At 45.8% G+C, this 20,697-nt stretch overlaps 1 protein-coding gene across 2 annotated transcripts in view; it reads right to left on the bottom strand.

Annotated features, from left to right (window-relative positions):
- The window catches only part of plcl1 (phospholipase C like 1), a 546,809-nt gene that overhangs the window by 440,015 nt on the left and 86,097 nt on the right, over window positions 1–20,697 (bottom strand). The window lies entirely within an intron of this gene.

Raw genomic sequence — 20,697 nt, 5'->3', positions numbered from 1 at the left:
AAAAGGCAAAGGATTTTTAACATTTAAATGAAGATCATTTTCAACAGTATGCCTCATCTCTAAAGATTGGCATAGATAGTAGATGCAAATTAGATGAGTTATTTGTTTTATATATATATATATATGCAAGGGAGACTCTCATGATAGGGATTTGCAGTTAACAGACACAAGAGTACTTGTTGACCCAAACTACTTTGTTCCTGAAACTTCTGTTATGTAAGTCCACCTGTCATTTTCAGATAGACCATGGCAGTTGCTGTTCATTTATTTTAGATGTTCCTAACCTGTGAAGCAAGAGAATGAGGCAATTACAGTGTTCTTCCTATGCCTTTGTACTTATTACTGTCCAGCTAAACTGGTTCCTGGTTTGGTATATGCAGTCCAAGGTAAATTGTAAGGTTGTTACCTGTCTGTTCTTTTCTGGATTGACCATTTTATTGACAAGCTGTTCGTTTTTTGTTTTAGAGAAATGTAAATCAGTCAGCAAAAATCTAATTTTTTATGCATGTGCCCTGGTTTTCTCACAGCATCTAAGCACAATGCATGCATCATACAAGCTGACAATGGCACAAGCAGTCATTTGCTACAATTCCCATAATGGTGCTTTCAAACTATATTTGCTGTGATCCTGTCTCTGTCATTGAAAATATTAAGTAATCCAAGATTGTCCTACACCCAAATTTTAAAATGTTTCTTCAGATACACATTGCTTGGTGCTATTCTTATTAAATGTTTGTGTTTGGTTCTGATTTTTTAAGAACAAAAGAACATAAGAAATAGGAGCAAGAGAAGACCATACAGCCCGTTGAGCCTGCTTCACCATTCAATATGATCATGGCTGATCGTCAGCTTCAACTCCACTTTCTCACCCGCTCCCCATATCTCTTGATTCCGAGAGACCAAAAATCTGTCTACCTCAGCTTTAAATATATTCAACGATGGGGCATCCACTACCCTCTGGGGTAGAGAATTCCAAAGATTCACAACCCTTTCAATGAAGAAATCTCTCCTCACCTCAGCCCTAAATGACTGACCCCTTATCCTGAGACTGTGCTCCCCTGTTTTAGATTCCCCAGCCAGTGGAAACAACCTCTCAGTGTCTACCCTGTCAAGCCCCTTCAAAATCTTGTACGTTTCAATGACATCAACTCTCATTCTTCTAAACTCCAAAGAATATAGGCCCAATTTACTCAGCCTCTCATCCCTCTCATCCCAGGGACCAATCTAGTGAACCTTCGCTGTACTGCCTCCTGTGCAAATATATCCTTCCTTAAATATAGAGATCAAAACTGCACACAATATTCCAGGTGTGGCCTCACCAAAGCCCTGTACAACTGTAGCAAGTCTTATTTATTCTTGTACTCCAATCCCCTTTGCAATAAAGGCCAACATGCCATTTGCCTTCCTAATTGCCATTTTGTTGCCCACTCACTTAGCCTGTCTATATCTCTTTTCAGTCTCTCTGTGTCCTCCTCACAGCTTGCATTTCACCTACCTTGGTCCAAACATGGATAAAAGAGCTGCATTCAGGAGATGGGGTGAGAGTGATTACCCTTGACATCAAGGCAGCATTTGACCCAGTATGGCATTAAGGAGCCCAAGCAAAATTGAAGTCAATGGGAAACAGGGGGAAAACTCTCCGCTGGTTAGAGTCATACCAAGCACAAAGGAAGATGGTTGTGGTTGTTGGAGGCCAATCATCTCAGCCCCAGGACTTCGCTCAGGGTAGTATCCTGGACTAAACCATCTTCAGCTGCTTCATCTATGACCTTCCCTCCAACATAAAGTCAGAAGTCGGGATGTTCGCTGATGATTGCAGTGTTCATTACCTTCCTCAACTCCTCAGATACTAAAGCAGCCTGTGCCGAATGCAGCAAGACCTGGACAACATTCAGGCTAGGACTGAAAAGTGGCATGTAACATTCCCGCTACACAAGTGCCAGGCAATGACCATCTCCAACAAGAGAGAATCCAGCCATCTCCCCTTGACATTCAACAGCATTACCATCGCTCAATCTCTCACCATCAACGTCCTGGAGGTTACCATTGACCAAAATGTTAACTGGACCAGCCATTTAAATACTGTGGCTACAAGAGCAGGTCAGTAGCAGGGAATTCTATGGCGAGTAACTCACCTCCTGGCTCCCCAAAGTCTGTCCACCATCTACAAGGCACAAGTCAGGGGTGTGATGAAATACTCTCCACTTGCTTGGATGCGTGCAACTCCAAAAACATTCAAGAAGATTGACACCATCCAGGTCAAAGCAGCTCGCTTGACTGGCACACCATCCACAACTGGCCACAGTGGTAGCAGTGTGGACCATCTACAAGATGCACTGCAGCAACTCGCCAAGACTCCTTTGGCAGTAACTTCCAAACCCAAGACCTCTAACACCTAGAAGAACATGCGCAGCTGACGCATGGGAACACCATCACCTGCAAGTTCCCCTCCAAGCCACACACCATTCTAACTTGGAACTATAATCGCTGTTCTTTCACTGCTGCTGGGTCAAAAAGCTGGAACTCCCTTCCTAATAGTACTATGGGTGTACCTACACCACATGGACTGCAGCGATTCAATAAGGCAGTTCACCACCACCTTCTCAAGGGCAATTAGGGATGGGCAACAAATGTTAGCCTAGCCAGCGACGCTGACATCCCATGAACGAATTTTTAAAAATTGCAGTGGGTTGGGATCGGTTTTACCACTTGTAAGACCATAACCACCCCCCACCCGTGGGCTAGAACTCCCCCCTACATTTCCAAAAGGACAAATGCTTTTCATTGCTGCTCAAACGGAAGAAAGAAAACATGGATTTATCATTAAATTCTGTAAAAGACTTACGGAGCTTGATAGTAGAGGATAATCAATAAGGGTCACTGACCCGAAACGTTAACTCTGCTTCTCTTTCCACAGATGCTGCCAGACCTGCTGAGTGAATCCAGCATTTCTTGTTTTTATATAATCAATAACTGGTAGTTTTAAGTTCCAAAATACACACTATTATACTTCTTATACTTAATAAAGCATAAAGTGAAAGGCTAAATGTAAAAAGAAAGTCAAATTTGCTTTTACTATAGGACCTTCTGTCTTTCAAAAACATGCTGAAGCACTCCACGTGTAATAAATTACCTGGAAGTACAGTAATCGATAGGTAGGTAAATGCAGCAATCAAAATAAGAATCCAACAAATTCCTTCATCTAGGTATAGGGAGGAATACTGCAAAAGTACACTGTGCGACTAAAACATTACAACATGTTTTAAATTATAAAAGATGGCACTTTGTCCCATGCGAACAGTCATTTTGCAATCAATTGGCAGCGTGCTTCAAAAGAGGAGCAGCGCACGCGAGATGTGCACGACGGCTCAATTACATGGAAGGGACGGAACACCCGCCCCTGATGAAGTAGAGGGGGTGGCTGCTCTGTCCCCGGCAATGGCGTCCATCGCCACCGTGCAGGAGTTGGCGCCATTTTTAAAGGGCTTCAAGCCCTTCTGTTACGTTTAAAGTTTTAAAGTGACAGGTTTTCCAATAAATTAAATTAAAATTTTATTCACGCTTCCAATCTCCTCTCTGATCCCCCCGCCAATTTTTGATCACAACCTTCCCCCCCACCCCCCCACAAACTTTCTTTCCTTTAACCTTCAACCCCTTCTTACCATCCCCTCAACCAATTGCAATGCCCCCCCACCCTGAAAACTTCACTCCTCCCCCCTCCCCACCAGTGCTACGCCTTGGATCTCCGAACAGAGATCCGAAGGCGAGGGAGTTCCGGCCACCAGCTGGAATATCGGCCATCGGTAAATTGGGACAGGGCCTGCCCCAAAGTATTTTCTAGACCCCCCCGCCACCACCACAACCCCCGACCTCAGGGGGCTGGTAAAATTTAGCCTAATATGTTCATGCATATTTGGGCACTTATACTTGATTGCCCATCATTTCCACTGGGAAACCACAAAAGTTGGCGGAACAAGTAGACACCTGAGCCTCACTCTAAGAATTTCTTACTGCATTCACACTAGCTCCTAGGCATAGCCCTAATTGAAAATCTAAGCATCCATGTTTATGTCCATCAACCAATTCAAGCTATTACGTATTTCAAAGTCTAAGGGCTGAATTTTGTTCAGCTCCCGATGTCGGGCTCCATGCTGGGGAGGACTGGAAGGATGCACTAGCAGCAGCCCGCCATGGAGCCCACTGCTGGGGTTGCCGGGCTCGATCTTCCCGGCGGTGACGACGCTCCATGGCCGACCTAGCCGCTTGGCGACGGGACCCAACTTTAAATATTTAAATAAAGGACATGAATAAATTAACGGACCTTTCACTGCAATCTTTCCAGCTGTCTGCGATCTGGCATGCAGTAGCCACCAATCACATGCCTTCACTTTCCTGTCCAGGGAAAGCTGGCGCCACTAAGGTGGACAAGGGGGGATCTTAGGATTTTTAGTGTAGTCGGGGGAGGGGGGGAGGGGGGAGCGAAAATGGGGTCAAATCTGCATGTGTAGTGTAGGGGAGGGGGGTAAGGGGTAACCCCTGCACTTTGTGCTGTTGTGGGGAGGGAAGGTCACATATTAAAAGCAAGTGCTTGGTGGGGGGGGGGGGGGGGGAGAAACGAGGCAGCCACTTATTTGCTTTGTAAGGGGGGGGGGGTAATGGGCCAAAATTCAATTCACACTGTTTTTGGGGGAGGGCTTCAAATGTGCAGGTCTGACAGCCCTTTAAAAATACGGCAGCGCCTATGCAGGGGCAGCTGATGTTTTTGCCGGCGTTGCAGAGCCCGCCCCCACCACGTGATTGCTGGGGGGGGCAGACCACAAGTGCGGGCCGCCATTTTTTTTTGTCTGCTGCCGTTCCCGGCGGTGGGAGAGTAAAATTCAGCCCGAAGTTTCATAAGAGAAGTGTTTGAAGAGTGTGGTTTAGAATTTGTATTTGATCTTAAAACCTAAAACTTTCCAAATGGTTGTGCATACCCATATCCACCTTCACTTAGTACTGCTGTATACCTACTGCTAAAATAAAGATGGCTTGTACATAAAGTATTTATAGTCTTTATCAAGTGACAATAATAAGATACATCACACCCCTGTAATGTGACTACACTTTCCAAAACTCAATATCAAGAAATTAAATATTCAGAAGATGCTTTTAAAAATCCAGTGCAACATAACTCACCTTTTCTGGACACTTCCAAAAACACAAATTTATGTTTTAAAAAAAATAAATAAATAAGGAGGACTAGATATTCCTCACGAAAGACCACCATTTACATCAATGGGATGAATATGGAACAGGTTCTACATTAATATCTCTGCCAGAGTACTGCTAAGGCAGTGAAGATGAAAAAATAGCCCTTTTCACTCAGTTTGATCCCTATCTCCTACTAACAAGCCATCCAGTTGCATTAATAGGGAAACTAGTGATGGGAAATAAATGCTTCAGAATCACCAGCATCAATGCAAAGTAATCTCTTTGCAACACCCTCTTAGAGTCATTTACAGCACAGGAGGCCATTTGGCCCATCAAGTCCATGCCAGCTCTTACAGACTTGAAGTTATTGATTGTCTCCGCTTCCACCACCCTTGTGAGCAGCAAGTTCCAGGTCATCACCACACACTGCGTGAAAAAGTGCTTCCTCATATTCCCACTGCATCTCTTGCCCAAAACTTTCCATCTGTGTCCCCTAGTCCTTGTACCATTAGTTAATGAGAACAGTCTTTCCTTGTTTAACACATCTAAGTCTGTCATAACCTTGTACACTTCTATTAAATCTCCCCTCAATCTCATTTTTTCTGAGAACAAACACAGCTTTTCCAACCTAACCTTGTAACTAAAATCCTCCAACTCTGGAACCATTCTGGTAAATCTCCTCTGCACCCTCACATCCTGCCTGAAGTGTGATGACCAGAACGTGACGCAATACTCTTGTTGGAGCCTAACTTTATAAAGGTTCAACATAACTTCCATGATGTTTGTTCTGGCAAGATTCACCACAAGGTGTATGTTCATTCATCTGCATTTCATTAGGACTGCTTTGAAAATTGCTTACCTGTCTTCATATATCTACTTGCCCCTGGAATTAACTGTGTTACATACTTAGCAAAGATACAAGAATTGGGTTCTCATTCCCAACCTTTTAGTGCCTGCTCTATGCCACTGCCACCAGCAATGGTGATGAATAGGGCCCTACCAAATTCAGGGTCAAATTTTACAAATTTCACGGTCACAGCATTTTAAGAACCGTGAATTTCACATATTTAAACTGTGAATTTTACAGTGTCGCAACAAACCATGAAAATAATCTATTTGAGGTTTCTGGTTTTAAATGGCATTTATTGTATACTCAAAACTAAAAAGCTGACTATAAACAGATCACATTCTGTAGTCACTGAAGTCAGTGGTTGAATGTGAGCATGGAGTAACCTGCAACTGTCTCTTTCTTCATTCCCTGTCTCTGCGCTGTGAACTCCTGTCCGTGTTTAGACACAGCTCTCTCTGCGTCTAAGAGTTTGTTGGAATTGTCAGACATGCTAGCCTTGCAAGGTGGAGGATTCTGCATTTCACGGAGTCCCAAAACTGCAGCAGAGGCCAAGTACAATCTGCTTCTTTTGCAATGCTTTTATAAGCAGGAATCTCTAGCCTATAGTTCTTGTCAAAACCAGGAATCGCATCAAACGAGTTTAAATCCACCATTAACAGGTGCATTTGTGCAGGGTCAAAGATACACACAGCTTTCAGGAACACCCGCAGGTTGCTGAAACCTCTGAGCCGCTTTTTCTTCACTGCTTGACTCTTCACAGTAGCAGTAATATTGTTTGAGCTTCTTTGCCATGCAAGAAAACAGCTGTTGAGCACAGGCGTTTAATTGAGCATCATCAGAGTATTGTTCATTTCACTGTGCTTCAGCCCAGAACAGAACATCCATTACTTAATTGTAAGCTTTGTGGATTGTGACGTGTCAAGATTCAAACCAAGTGATTAGATCCATCAGTCATGTAGCATTCTTAGCAACAAACTGAACCTTCTCATTAAGTTGAGCATCGTTTAGAAGGGTTATAATGTCTGTTAAAACCTGTGTTTTTGGTGTCAGTGTGAGCTTTTCTGAGACGAAGTCTGAACAGTATTTCAGGTGAGCTGCATGATAACTGTACAGCCCGAAACCAAGAATTCCAATGTGTAATTACTGGCTCTGGAGGAAGGTCAATGTTTTGTTCCCCAATTTCAGCTGCATTTTCAATGTGTTGCCTGTATCAAAGCTTGCGGCTAGGGCAATTTTTGAAGATCTGTTTAATGTAGCTGACCAGTTTGTTGACTTTACCAAACTCGCTTTTCCATAACTCACTGACAAGAAAAATTGTGTGTAATATGGGCAGCAATAGGCATTACACCTTGGAGCACAGATTTGAAAGATTTTGTCATGTAAATTGCATTGTCACTAATGAAAGCAGATGCTCTGTTGAAATCAGCACCATATTTTGAAACAGTTTTATCATTTGGGGAACTGTAGTGTAATTAACAGTTTCCAAGTGGACACAGTCGGCGAGCACTATTATTAGCTTTCCTGACTGTACATCTTTGACCTTACCAGACATAAAATCAAACAAAACATGCGGCACATAGTTGTCTTGCTCGTCTGTGGACTTATCACAAATAACTGTGAAAGACTCACATGCAATAATCTGAGAATTCATCTCCTCACAATGTGTAGCAAAAACCTTTGGTAGGTAGTCCTGTCATAGTTTCTTTTCACTTGGCAAGCAACCACCATTTTGCACATTACGTTGAATGAATACCCACAGCTTTGAGTGATCAAGTTTTTCCAATGGTATATTGAAGCTTGTAAAAGCATCCACAAGTTCCATTGCAACCAACTAACAATTTTCTGAGCTCTCTGTCGACTTCTGAAAAAGAGATGAAATCGTTGCTTTTTTTTTGTGTATGTGTTCGCTTTCTAGCCGTGCGGCGTCGGATGCGCTCTTTCTGATGTGATGGCTTTTGGACTCTTAACTGGCGCTGAACCGTTGCCTGCCATGTGTGATCCAAAAAAACACTGCAGCTTGTAAAAAACAGTATTCCACCATCAGCGTGCAGAATTTGGCTTCCTTATTCTTTCACTCGATGTGGTGCAATAATGGCTGTGGCTGTTTTTTTATTTGCTCATTTTGGCATTCTCACTTGTCTGTTAATGCTTGAGACTGCTTCTCTCAAAACTGCACCAGATGCCTTCCCTCATCTACTAATCATTGAGTTCAGCCTTGTGTCAATCCTGTAACAAGCAAAGTTCACAAAATGGCCGATTTCACGGAAGACCTTAAATTTCACGGTCTGTGACACATTTTTCATGGCCATGAATTTGGGAAGGTTCTCAAGATGAGAGAAGAAAACCTGACTTTTTGTCTTTTTTTAAAATCTGAAAGTTTTCCGTCTCAACCACAAAATTATGTTTTAATGACCTACAATAAATGTAATCAAATCTTAAGATGCACATGAATATGCTTAACTGAATTATTTATATTTGATTTTTCAAAAACTATGTCCCATTGGCTCCTATTTTATACAGAATCCCTAATCCAAGATTTAATACTTAAATACAAAAAGCAATACATACCCTTTCTGGTGAGTGTGATATGGTAACTAACAAATGTGGTTAAGTTGGATGGCATTTTCTTAACCATGCCACCCCAGAAACATTGAATTCAAACTGCAATACTCCCATGAGTACCATGGCTTTGAAAGCTAACTCAGCACAGATCAGGATTAAAGCTGTGGCTAAGCGCTCCACCATGTAGTGCATTTGCCACCGAGACACTGGGTTAGTTGTCAGTCATCCAGTTTTCAAACCGTTGCTTTGAATGGAGTTCAGAAGTTTCTAAAATGTACATCTGACACCAAAAGTCATTTTCTTCAAATAACTGTCTATTTTTTCCTTAGTCCTATGCCTTGTAATATGGAGATATTACTTGCCAAGCTTTCATTTTCAATCGCAGCTTACATAATAATTAAAGTTATTCTATGCATGCGCCATGGAGAGGTCACTCCATAGTTGCCTCACAGCGACTGAAACAACACGGAAGGCAGCAGTTACGGGTTATAAGTCCAGATAAATTGGCGTAGAAACTGGGCGCCACGGGTTGCCTTTGTCGGTGGGAGAGGTCATTGCACCTCACTGGACAGCTACCGCCCGCCTCAAACCGGGCAGCCCCCGGTCAATAAGGTTCTGTCCCGCCACAGTCTGCCTGCTTCAATGGGTGCTTGGAGCTCAGGGTCATTGCCCGAAAGGTGGACTGATACACCGCACCAAACAACATGAAAAAAGGAAAGAAGGTACCAGCCCTTCGCTTTGCAAGCTGGAACGTCAGAACTATGTGTCCTGGCCTGTCGGAAGACCTTACACAAATCAACGATTCTCGGAAGACCGCCATCATTAACAACGAGCTCAGTAGACTCAATGTGGACATTGCAGCACTTCAGGAGACTCGCCTCCCCGCGAGTGGCTCTCTAGCAGAGCAAGACTACACCTTCTTCTGGCAGGGCAGGGATCCTGAAGAACCAAGACAGCATGGAGTGGGCTTCGCCATCAGAAACTCCTTGCTCAGCATGATAGAGCCTCCCTCAAATGGCTCGGAACGCATACTGTCCATCCGACTGCTCACCACCTCTGGTCCAGTACACCTACTCAGCATCTATGCTCCAACACTCTGTTCCGCACCTGAAGCTAAAGACCAGTTCTATGAACAACTCCATAACATCATTAGCAGCATCCCCAACACCGAACACCTATTCCTGCTGGGGGACTTTAATGCCAGGGTTGGGGCCGACCATGACTCATGGCCCTCCTGCCTTGGGCGCTATGGCGTTGGAAGGATGAATGAGAACGGGCAGAGACTGCTTGAGTTGTGTACCTATCATAACCTCTGCATCACCAACTCGTTCTTTCACACTAAACCCTGTCACCAGGTTTCATGGAGGCACCCAAGATCACGTCGTTGGCACCAGCTAGACCTCATTGTCACAAGGCGAGCCGCCTTAAACAGTGTTCAAATCACACGCAGCTTCCACAGTGCGGACTGCGAAACCGACCACTCCCTGGTGTGCAGCAAGGTTAGACTCAGACCAAAGAAGTTGCATCATTCCAAGCAGAAGGGCCACCCGCGCATCAACACGAGCAGAATTTCTCACCCACAGCTGTTACAAAAATTTCTAAATTCACTTGTAACAGCCCTTCAAAACACTCCCACAGGGGATGCTGAGACCAAGTGGGCCCACATCAGAGACGCCATCTATGAGTCAGCTTTGACCACCTACGGCAAAAGTGCGAAGAGAAATGCAGACTGGTTTCAATCTCATAATGAAGAGCTGGAACCTGTCATAGCCGCTAAGCGCATTGCACTTTTGAACTACAAGAAAGCCCCCAGCGATTTAACATCCGCAGCACTTAAAGCAGCCAGAAGTACTGCACAAAGAACAGCTAGGCGTTGCGCAAACGACTACTGGCAACACCTATGCAGCCATATTCAGCTGGCCTCAGACACCGGAAACATCAGAGGAATGTATGATGGCATGAAGAGAGCTCTTGGGCCAACCATCAAGAAGATCACCCCCCTCAAATCTAAATCGGGGGACATAATCACTGACCAACGCAAACAGATGGACCGCTGGGTTGAGCACTACCTAGAACTGTACTCCAGGGAGAATGCTGTCACTGAGACTGCCCTCAATGCAGCCCAGCCTCTACCAGTCATGGATGAGCTGGACATACAGCCAACCAAATCGGAACTCAGTGATGCCATTGAATCCCTAGCCAGCGGAAAAGCCCCTGGGAAGGACAGCATTACCCCTGAAATAATCAAGAGTGCCAAGCCTGCTATACTCTCAGCACTACATGAACTGCTATGCCTGTGCTGGGACGAGGGAGCAGTACCCCAGGACATGCGCGATGCCAACATCATCACCCTCTATAAAAACAAAGGTGACCGCGGTGACTGCAACAACTACCGTGGAATCTCCCTGCTCAGCATAGTGGGGAAAGTCTTTGCTCGAGTCGCTCTGAACAGGCTCCAGAAGCTGGCCGAGCGCGTCTACCCTGAGGCACAGTGTGGCTTTCGTGCAGAGAGATCGACTATTGACATGCTGTTCTCCCTTCGTCAGATACAGGAGAAATGCCGTGAACAACAGATGCCCCTCTACATTGCTTTCATTGATCTCACCAAAGCCTTTGACCTCGTCAGCAGACGTGGTCTCTTCAGACTACTAGAAAAGATCGGATGTCCGCCAAAGCTACTAAGTATCATCACCTCATTCCATGACAATATGAAAGGCACAATTCAACATGGTGGCTCCTCATCAGAGCCCTTTCCTATCCTGAGTGGTGTGAAACAGGGCTGTGTTCTCGCACCCACACTTTTTGGGATTTTCTTCTCCCTGCTGCTTTCACATGCGTTCAAATCCTCTGAAGAAGGAATTTTCCTCCACACAAGATCAGGGGGCAGGTTGTTCAACCTTGCCCGTCTAAGAGCGAAGTCCAAAGTACGGAAAGTCCTCATCAGAGAACTCCTCTTTGCTGACGATGCTGCTTTAACATCTCACACTGAAGAATGCCTGCAGAGTCTCATCGACAGGTTTGCGTCTGCCTGCAATGAATTTGGCCTAACCATCAGCCTCAAGAAAACAAACATCATGGGGCAGGATGTCAGAAATGCTCCATCCATCAATATTGGCGACCACGCTCTGGAAGTGGTTCAAGAGTTCACCTACCTAGGCTCAACTATCACCAGTAACCTGTCTCTAGATGCAGAAATCAACAAGCGCATGGGTAAGGCTTCCACTGCTATGTTCAGACTGGCCAAGAGAGTGTGGGAAAATGGCGCACTGACACGGAACACAAAAGTCCGAGTGTATCAGGCCTGTGTCCTCAGTACCTTGCTCTACGGCAGCGAGGCCTGGACAACGTATGCCAGCCAAGAGCGACGTCTCAATTCATTCCATCTTCGCTGCCTTCGGAGAATAATTGGCATCAGGTGGCAGGACTATATCTCCAACACAGAAGTCCTTGAAGCGGCCAACACCCCCAGCTTATACACACTACTGAGTCAGCGGCGCTTGAGATGGCTTGGCCATGTGAGCCGCATGGAAGATGGCAGGATCCCCAAAGACACATTGTACAGCGAGCTCGCCACTGGTATCAGACCCACCGGCCGTCCATGTCTCCGTTATAAAGACGTCTGCAAACGCGACATGAAATCGTGTGACATTGATCACAAGTCGTGGGAGTCAGTTGCCAGCATTCGCCAGAGCTGGCGGGCAGCCATAAAGACAGGGCTAAATTGTGGCGAGTCGAAGAGACTTAGTAGTTGGCAGGAAAAAAGACAGAGGCGCAAGGGGAGAGCCAACTGTGCAACAGCCCCAACAAACAAATTTCTCTGCAGCACCTGTGGAAGAGCCTGTCACTCCAGAATTGGCCTTTATAGCCACTCCAGGCGCTGCTTCACAAACCACTGACCACCTCCAGGCGCGTATCCATTGTCTCTCGAGATAAGGAGGCCCAAAAGAAAGAAGTTATTCTATGATCTGCCATCCTGACCCTGTCCAGTTTTGGACTTCGTAAAATTTTGGCAAACTTCCCAGATCAAGTTTCTGTAAAATATATTTATAAAGCATTTTGTTTAAAATTAGTAAATAAATTAATTGAAACAGTTATGCAAAAAATTTTCATATGGTAAGTTTATTTGCCATTTTCAGAAATCTCATCAAGGCAAAATACTATGGCCAAATTAGCTCTGTTTTTAAACAGGATTCAATTGTATATGTAGCCTAATGATTGTTTTCTATTTGTTACTACAACAATTAATGAGCAAAGAACACACCATCAAACAATAGTAATTACAAGACTGGGTCAAAATTTCTGCTTTTGGGCAATATTAGAAGATGTTTTAAGCAGACTATCAGTTGTATCAAAATCAAAAGTATTATCTGAATTAAATGTTCAGAAATCTAGAAAACTAAAAAAGTGTGTCGTGGTTTGCTCACAGTGCTTTATTTGAAACACAATAAACTGAACAAATCCAATATTGTAGTAAAAACAGAAAATGCTGGAAGTACTGAGCAGGTCTGGTAGCATCTGTGTAAAGAAAAACAGTTCTGATGAAAGTTCATCGACTTGAAACGTTAACTCTATTTTCTCTCTCCATGGATGCTGTCAGACCTGCTGAGTATTTCTAGCATTGTCTGTTTTTATTTCAGATTTCCGCATCTGCACTTGTTTTTTTTCCCGAATATTGTGGTATTTTATTTTAAAGTTTCATAAGACCACATACATTGAGAACTGATTGGCTTACTTCATAAAGGGTTTAATTCAAGCCCTTTACTTTGATGTACCTTTACGAATGTCATCTGGATGAAACATTAAACCGAGACCTTGTCGACCCTCTGAGATGGCACAATTTCGAACAGCAGGGGAGTTATCCCCAGTGTCCTGGCCAATATTTATCCCTCAATCAACACAACCAGTTATCTGACAAATCTCATATTGTTGTTTGTGGGAGCTTGTTCTGTGCAAATTGGCTGCCGTGTTTCCTATATTACAACAGTAATGTACAATTCAAAAGTACTTCGATGGCTATAAAGCGCTTTGGAATGTCCTGTCTAGAAAGGCATTATATAAATGCAAGTTTTTTTTTCATTTTACAACAGAATTGTTACATTAAAAATAATATAGAATTCAAGACAGTACACATTTAAAATCAAGTCTAACTCTAGCTAATTTAAAAAAAATGAATATCACGTCTTTACTGTTACTGACACTAAACTTGTCATCTCTAATGTGTATTCCATCCTACTCGTGCATCTAATGAGCTTCAGAAGAAGACGTGGGATGGAACTTTTACAAGCAATGGGAGGCAAGCTTGGGTGTGCGCGAGGTATGAAATTCCCTTAAAGTGACATTGGGTCGTCATCCCTATATTATCCCTTCCATTTCCAGGTTTCACCCAGGCAGGTTTGAAGGTGAGTGGGTATTCTCTGGGAGCTGTTGGGTAAGGTATTTAAATATTCTAACAGGCGATTAAGTACCTTTATAAGCAAGGATTTTTTTTCAAAAAATATACTTTATTAATAAAATTTGAAGATGTACATTGCATAACATTACATGAAGTGCATACAGTTCAATTTCTTTCAATACAGTACGTAGCACTTTTAGATGCCTCACTACACCAACAATTACAGGCTATATTTACAATATGCATTTACATTTCATGTCAAACATTCTCTGGTGCGTACAGCCCAAGGGGCTTTACACAGGTTCCAGCCCCTCAGTGTATTATGGCTGGCGGGTCTCAGACTGTGGCATTTCCCCATTTAGCCTTTGCGGCGTTGCCCCAAGCTTTAGTGTGTCCCTTAGCGCGTAGTCCTGGACCTTGGAATGTGCCAGGCTGCAACACTTGGTTAGGGCTTGCTCTTTGCACTAGAAGACCAAGAGGTTCCTGGAAGACCAAAGAGTGTCTTTCACTGAGTTGATGGTCCTCCAGCAGCAAAGGATTCAGGGTTCAACAGCCAGCGGGCCTACTTCCTGAGCTATCAGCAACTCACCTGGGTAACCAAGGCGAGTGCACAGTAGGGAGTGTTTTTTCAGTAAAACTGGCAGGCTGGAAAACCTCTGATCAGTGAAACTGAATACCTGTCACCATGGCCAGGTGAGAGGTTGCTGCTCGCAGCAATTATTCTCAGAGAAGTGCTGTGCAAGAGAATGCCAGGGAAGTCAGAATGTAGGCCTTGGCACCTGAAATTGCTAAGCCACTCACCTTTTCTGCCCTCCTGAGGTCCTGGATCCTCTTGGTGCACTGTCTCCAGATTTGAGCGACCACACTCCTGCTACTTACTTCATCAGTCACTTGCATCTATGCCTGCTTAGTTGGAGAGGTTATTTGCTTCCTCCCGCCCTTGGGAAGGATCGCCTCACTGCAGTCCATCAAATCCTGCAGCAGAATCTCCAGTTAAGAATGAGAGATCTGGGGAGCAGTCATCCCAGGTGTCCTCTCCATTCCTGTGGTTGCTGCAGCCTCAAAAATGCATATTCAGTTGAGCCATTGTAACCCATGCCAGAGTCCTTTTAATTAAAAATCCTTCCTCTGACACATTTAGCACTCCGGTCCAGCCTCCCTGATTGCTCGGTGTATCCGGAAGCTGAGTGCTAATGCCATGGCTCAGTTAAAGTGCCATGGAAAAGCCTGTTGGAGATTCCAGATGATTCCTGATCCGCTAATGGTCCCATCATTTGGCCAGGGACAAAGTTGAAAAAATTCTGCCTATGCTTTATCTTTACACCCTGGCTGGTGCCCATTGTTTGAGGAAATGGGAAGGAATAGGACAGAGCACAGGGCACGGAGAGAAAGGGGAAAAGAGAGAGAAAAAGAGTGAAATAAATAATTAATTTAATTGGAGGAGAGGATCTGGGGGTACAAACAAAAAGCAGTGCAAAGGTTGAGTTGAGGACAAGATACTGTTGGAGTGGCCAAGGCCTAGATGCTATTTAGGGTGGAGGAGGATCCGTGGTCAGAATGTCCCTCAGTGAGTGGGGGAAGCTCTAAATGTAGCTCAGTGTAATGGGGTGCAGCCTTGAATCTGTAAAATCAAGCAGGAGTTACAAATACAATCATCAGATTGGGGGAGAGAGAAAAAGGGGAAATTCAGTCATTGGATAGGAAAGGTAGTAAAATGAATCCATCAACGTTCAGTAATCATGTGGTGGTTAGAAATAGGAAGAAAAACATCCAACATAGTTAGGTGAGCAAAACCAGAGCATTGTGGCAAACCGGGGCAGAGACACATCAGGGATGAGGTCAGGCTAATTTGAGGAGGAAAAAAATAGACAAGGAACAGTGAGCATGGTGGAGTGGGCCAGAAATAATGGCAGCCAGTAATACCACAACAGAGCTGGCTGATTTTTAGCCCTGGCCAAAATGGGAGGTGGTGGGGGCAACAGGGTCAACTGGCAGGAGCTGAATGGGAGTTTTTGGGCCCGATATTCAAAGCCCGCTGAGTGTGGGAACGGCTGCAGAGGAGCTGAGCGGGGCTGCAAGGGGAAGAAGGTGCTACCCAAGGCACAGGGTCCACCGCCCAGCTACCTGCAAATGACACAGCGCCAATGCCAATGGGAGCTGCATTTATCCATGCAGATGTTCTCGGACTTGTGTGCTTTGACGCTAAATGACCTGAGGCCTCACGGTCTCCAAGGGACTCCCTTACCTGCAGCTGTCAAGGTCACCATCACCCTGAACTACTATGCAACTAGCTTGCTCCAGGGATCAGTTGCAGACCTAGGTGGCATCTCATAGTTCATCATGCCATCAGGCAGATCACAGATGCCATATTCAGGAGGGTGTAGGACTACATCCATTTTGACACAGATGGGCCAGCACCAGCTCAGAAAACTGTGGGCTTCGCTGCCATCGATGGATTCCCACAGGTCCAGGGTGTCATTTATTGCACCCATGTAACCATCAAGGCACCAACAGATCAGCCAGTCAGATTTCTCAACAGAAAGGACTACCACTCATTGACTGTCCAGTTGGTCTGTGACTGCAGGAAGTAAATCTTGCAGTTCTGCGCCATTTCAACACACGCCCTGCTCTCATGCCCACATTTTTGTCCTTGGCCTGCTGTAGTGTTCCAGTGAACATCAACGCAAGCTCGAGGAGCAGCGCCTGATCTTTCGTTAGGCACGCTACAGCCACGCAGACTCAACCTTGAGTTCAACAATTTCAGACCGTGACTGGCCTTTTATATATTTTACAATTTTTTAATGATTTTATTTTACTTTATTTTTAACCATACACCTGTTTTTTCATGTGTTCATTATCCTGCCATTGACACTCTCCCTGGACTAATGCTTTGTCTTTCACCACAAGCATTAACATACTCTTTGTCTTTGTCCAATGACAGCTTTGTTATTTAATCTCTCCTGCCTTCTGTCCAATCACACACCTTCCCTTTTGTCCTCTTCCCCTCTAAACCCCCCACCTTCACTTGCTTAAATCCTAATACTTTTCTAACGTTTGCCAGTTCTGATGAAAGGTCACAGGCCTGAAATGTTAACTCTGCTACTCTCTCCACAGATGCTGCCTGACCAGATGAGAATTTCTAGCACTTTCTGTTTTTATTTTATGCTAGGTGCAGCCAACCTGCTCCCTACTCTGTGCTACTGGCTGAGATGCTTTTGGCTTCCATCCTCGTGGCAGGAGCTGCCTCTGTCACAGGGAACGGGCATACAGAAAGCTCCCGAGTCAGAGGGGGTGTGGATCCGAAGGGCGACGTCGGAGCTCCCTGAGTAGCTGCCCCATTGTCTGCCGCTAGGTCCGGCTCAGCCCTTTCCTGGCGCTCCTGGATGCTGGAAGTGGGCACCAGCTAGGAGGCAGTTGGTATCCACTCTGAGCACTTTTACCCCATCAGTGACATTGAGCAGTCTATGCTGCAGAGAGTTTCACTCCTCCTGTGCATATCAGCACACTAGAACCGTGCTGTATTTGGCTCTCCAAGAGGTTGCCTAATCTCTCCACGGAGGAGCTCATTCGATCGAAGCCCTGAGTCATTACGGAGCACAAGTGTTGCATGGACTCCTCCACTGCATGCCTATGGCTCCACAAAGTCTCACGGAACTCCGACAAACAGAAACTTATCTGCCTGTGGTTGTCCAGTACAGTTCTCCTCGTCTGTGACGCTCGAGGCCCAGCATCTTCACCCAGCGAAGCATTGCTGTGTCTGTCCTCTGTCCTCCAAAGGGGACTGCCACAGCTAACTCTGCCTCACCTCCTCCCCGTGCTCACGCGTGATGTGGCTTCATCCAGCACTCCCCTCTCTATACTAGTCTTTGGGCCAACCAAGGTAAGTATCTTAGTGCTGGTGGAGGGTGCCATGGTACAGTTTCCATGGAATTCTCCCCAGCTGTGGATGTCGGTGCCGATACAGTGGGGTCCCTTGGAAACGAGAAGTGGTCCTAATCAACAAATGCCCAACACATCCAGTCCCTCATATGATAGCGGTCTTACATCCAGAATTCACATCAGGCAAGAGTTTCCTCTATGCCCTTCACCTCAAGAAAGAGCTATCCAATGACCCTGCTGCTCAAAGCCTCACATCTCACCATCCCCACCGAATACTGTGATGGCACCCTGGCGATCTCCAATGACGCCTCCTCCACTGATGTTAGAGTGTGGATCTGGGCTACTCCACCTCCTGTTCTGGCCATTTCCTTGTATTATAGGCTCGCTTCTCCGGCAGGGTCAAATAAGAAAGATTCATAAATATGCTGCCCCCCACTCCTATCTCTTCCAGCATGACAAGTGGGCTGATGTTCCTCTCAATGATGTCCCCATCTGAGCGTCTCTGAGCAGTGAGCGTGCACTTAAATTGGCAATATGAGGGAGATGTATGGACTTTCTGTGAGGTCATCTCATGTGCAGTCTCGTGCTTAGAGAGTTTGTGCCCAATCAACAGGTGCCACTGGCCACTTACCTTACCAGACTGCAATAAAATCATTGAATCTTTTCCTACACTGCACCCAGCTCCTTCTCGTGGGTCGCCGGATGCTGACCTCTATGGCCACCTCCATCCATGCCCTCTTGGTCTCACTGGGGAGATTCCTCCTCCGTACGGCTGGGTAAAAGCTCTCTCCTCTCAGAGACAGCATCAATGTGAGCCTCCAGGGACGTATTGGAAAAGCAGGGTGCCGCCTGGGAACATACTCCCCTGCCCACCACAGGCCCTCTGAGCTCCCAGGTGATTCATCTGTATTGGCAATGGCAAGCCCAGTGATGGCTGCCACTTGTCTTTAAACATTGCAGTCAATTCACTGTTCCAGCCTCATAACATTTCTAGCGCCTCTAATTGGGGGTCGGACTCACTCCCAGGCCAATTACGTATTTAGCATTTAAAAATAGCGTAGAGTCAGGACCCCGAAATGTTCCAGTCATCAGGGTCTCTATCCCAAAATGAAAATCCAGCCCATAGACCCATCTCCACCACCTGCTAGGTGCATAAGATGTGCTGATGAATGGCAGCCAGTGGTGACAGGAAGTCCAGAGGTACTGTTAGGAGATGAAATATACAAAACAATTCTATAATTGTTTTAAACATTACTGCTGACCTCCTTTATTTACTTATATCAAAATGACTGATGGCTGACACAATAGAAGGTCACAAATGCGGGCTGTTCCACGTAACATTCATTGGCCAGAGCCTGCATACAGATTCAACCTGCTTTTTTATGTAACTACAAACTCTCAGTAAACAATATTGCAAACATTTGTGATATTATGTGACCTCTAATACTGAAAAACTCTTTTGCCCCACCATTAATGACCATATTTTCAGATGCCGATGTTTCATGCTCGGGAATTGCCAGGGATAGGCACCAACATGTTGCACCACGGACATTTTACAAAATTATTGACTCAGCCACGGACATGGGGGCAAATAATCTGTATATAAAGTGTATAGCCAACCTATTGCCATCAAAACACAGTCCAATTTAAAATGCAATTCTCCCTATTTCGTGAGTACCTAGCACTGTTTTTGCTTGCACAAGTAGTCAATGTCTGCCCACAAACTTGAGGTAGCGATGCAGAATCTGTTTCTCTCCCCGCTCGCTCACTCTCCCTCTCTGTGTCCATCTGTCACCCCCCCTCCCCTATGACAATCTCTCTACCTTCTCTCTCTCTCCCCCTTTCTCCTCCCTCTGTGTCCATCCATCTCCCCTCTCTCTCTCTTTCTCCCTCCTCGCTCTCCCCTCTCTCTCCCCCCACTCTCTCTCTCTTCCCCCTCCCTCTCTCTCTCCCCTCTCCCCCACTCTCTCCACCCTTCTCTGTCTCGCCCCCTCTTCTCTGTCTCGCCCCACTCCCTCTCTCCCTCCCCTCTTTCTCCTCTCCACTCTCTCTCCCTCTCCTGTCTCTTCTCCCTCTCTCTCCTCTCCTCTCTTTAACCGCTCCCTCCTCTCTCTTCCACCCTCCCTCTCCCCTCCTCTTGCTCTTTCCCCTCTCCTCTCTTGCCCCATCCCTCTCTCTCACTCTCTCCCCTCTCTCCTTCCCTCTCTCTCCCCCCTCTCCCTCTCCCTCCCCCCTCTCCCTCTCCCTCCTGCTCTTCCCCCTTTCCTCTCTCTCTCTGCCCTCTCCTCCCTCTCCCCTCCCTGTCCCCTCTCTCTCCCCCTCTCTCTCTCTCTCCCTCCCCCTCCACTCTCTCCCCCTCTCCTTTCCTGCTCTCTCCCCTCTCCCTCCTCTCTCTCTCACCCCTCTCTCTCCCCCCTCCACTCTCTCCCCCCTGACTTCCTCCCTCTCGCTCCCTCCCTCCTTCTCACTCCCTCCCTCGCTGCCTTTTTCTCTCCCTCCATCCCTGTCCCTCTCTCCCTCTGTCCCTATCTTGCTCTCTGTCCCTCTCTCTCTCATTGTCCCTCTCTTTCTCTCTGTCCCTCTCTCTCTCTGTCCCTCCCCCTCTGTCCCTCTCTCGCTCTCTGTTTGTCCCTCTCCCTCTCTGTGCCTCTCTCTCTCTTTCTCCGACAGCTGCAGAGAGCAGGAACTCTCCCCAGAGCAGCTTTGTGATTGGTCAGTTCAAAATAAAATCACAGCCCTCAGTTTTACAGCTGAAAGGTGCTGGAGGCGGGAACAGCGGCTTCTAAACTCAGGACTAGTTTGGGGTTTTCAGCAAGCTTTAAAA

Source organism: Heterodontus francisci, chromosome 7 (genome assembly GCF_036365525.1).
Source record: "Heterodontus francisci isolate sHetFra1 chromosome 7, sHetFra1.hap1, whole genome shotgun sequence".
NCBI classification, from domain to species: domain Eukaryota; kingdom Metazoa; phylum Chordata; class Chondrichthyes; order Heterodontiformes; family Heterodontidae; genus Heterodontus; species Heterodontus francisci.
Note: the sequence above shows the minus strand (reverse complement) of the source record. Positions and strands in the feature narration are given on the sequence as shown.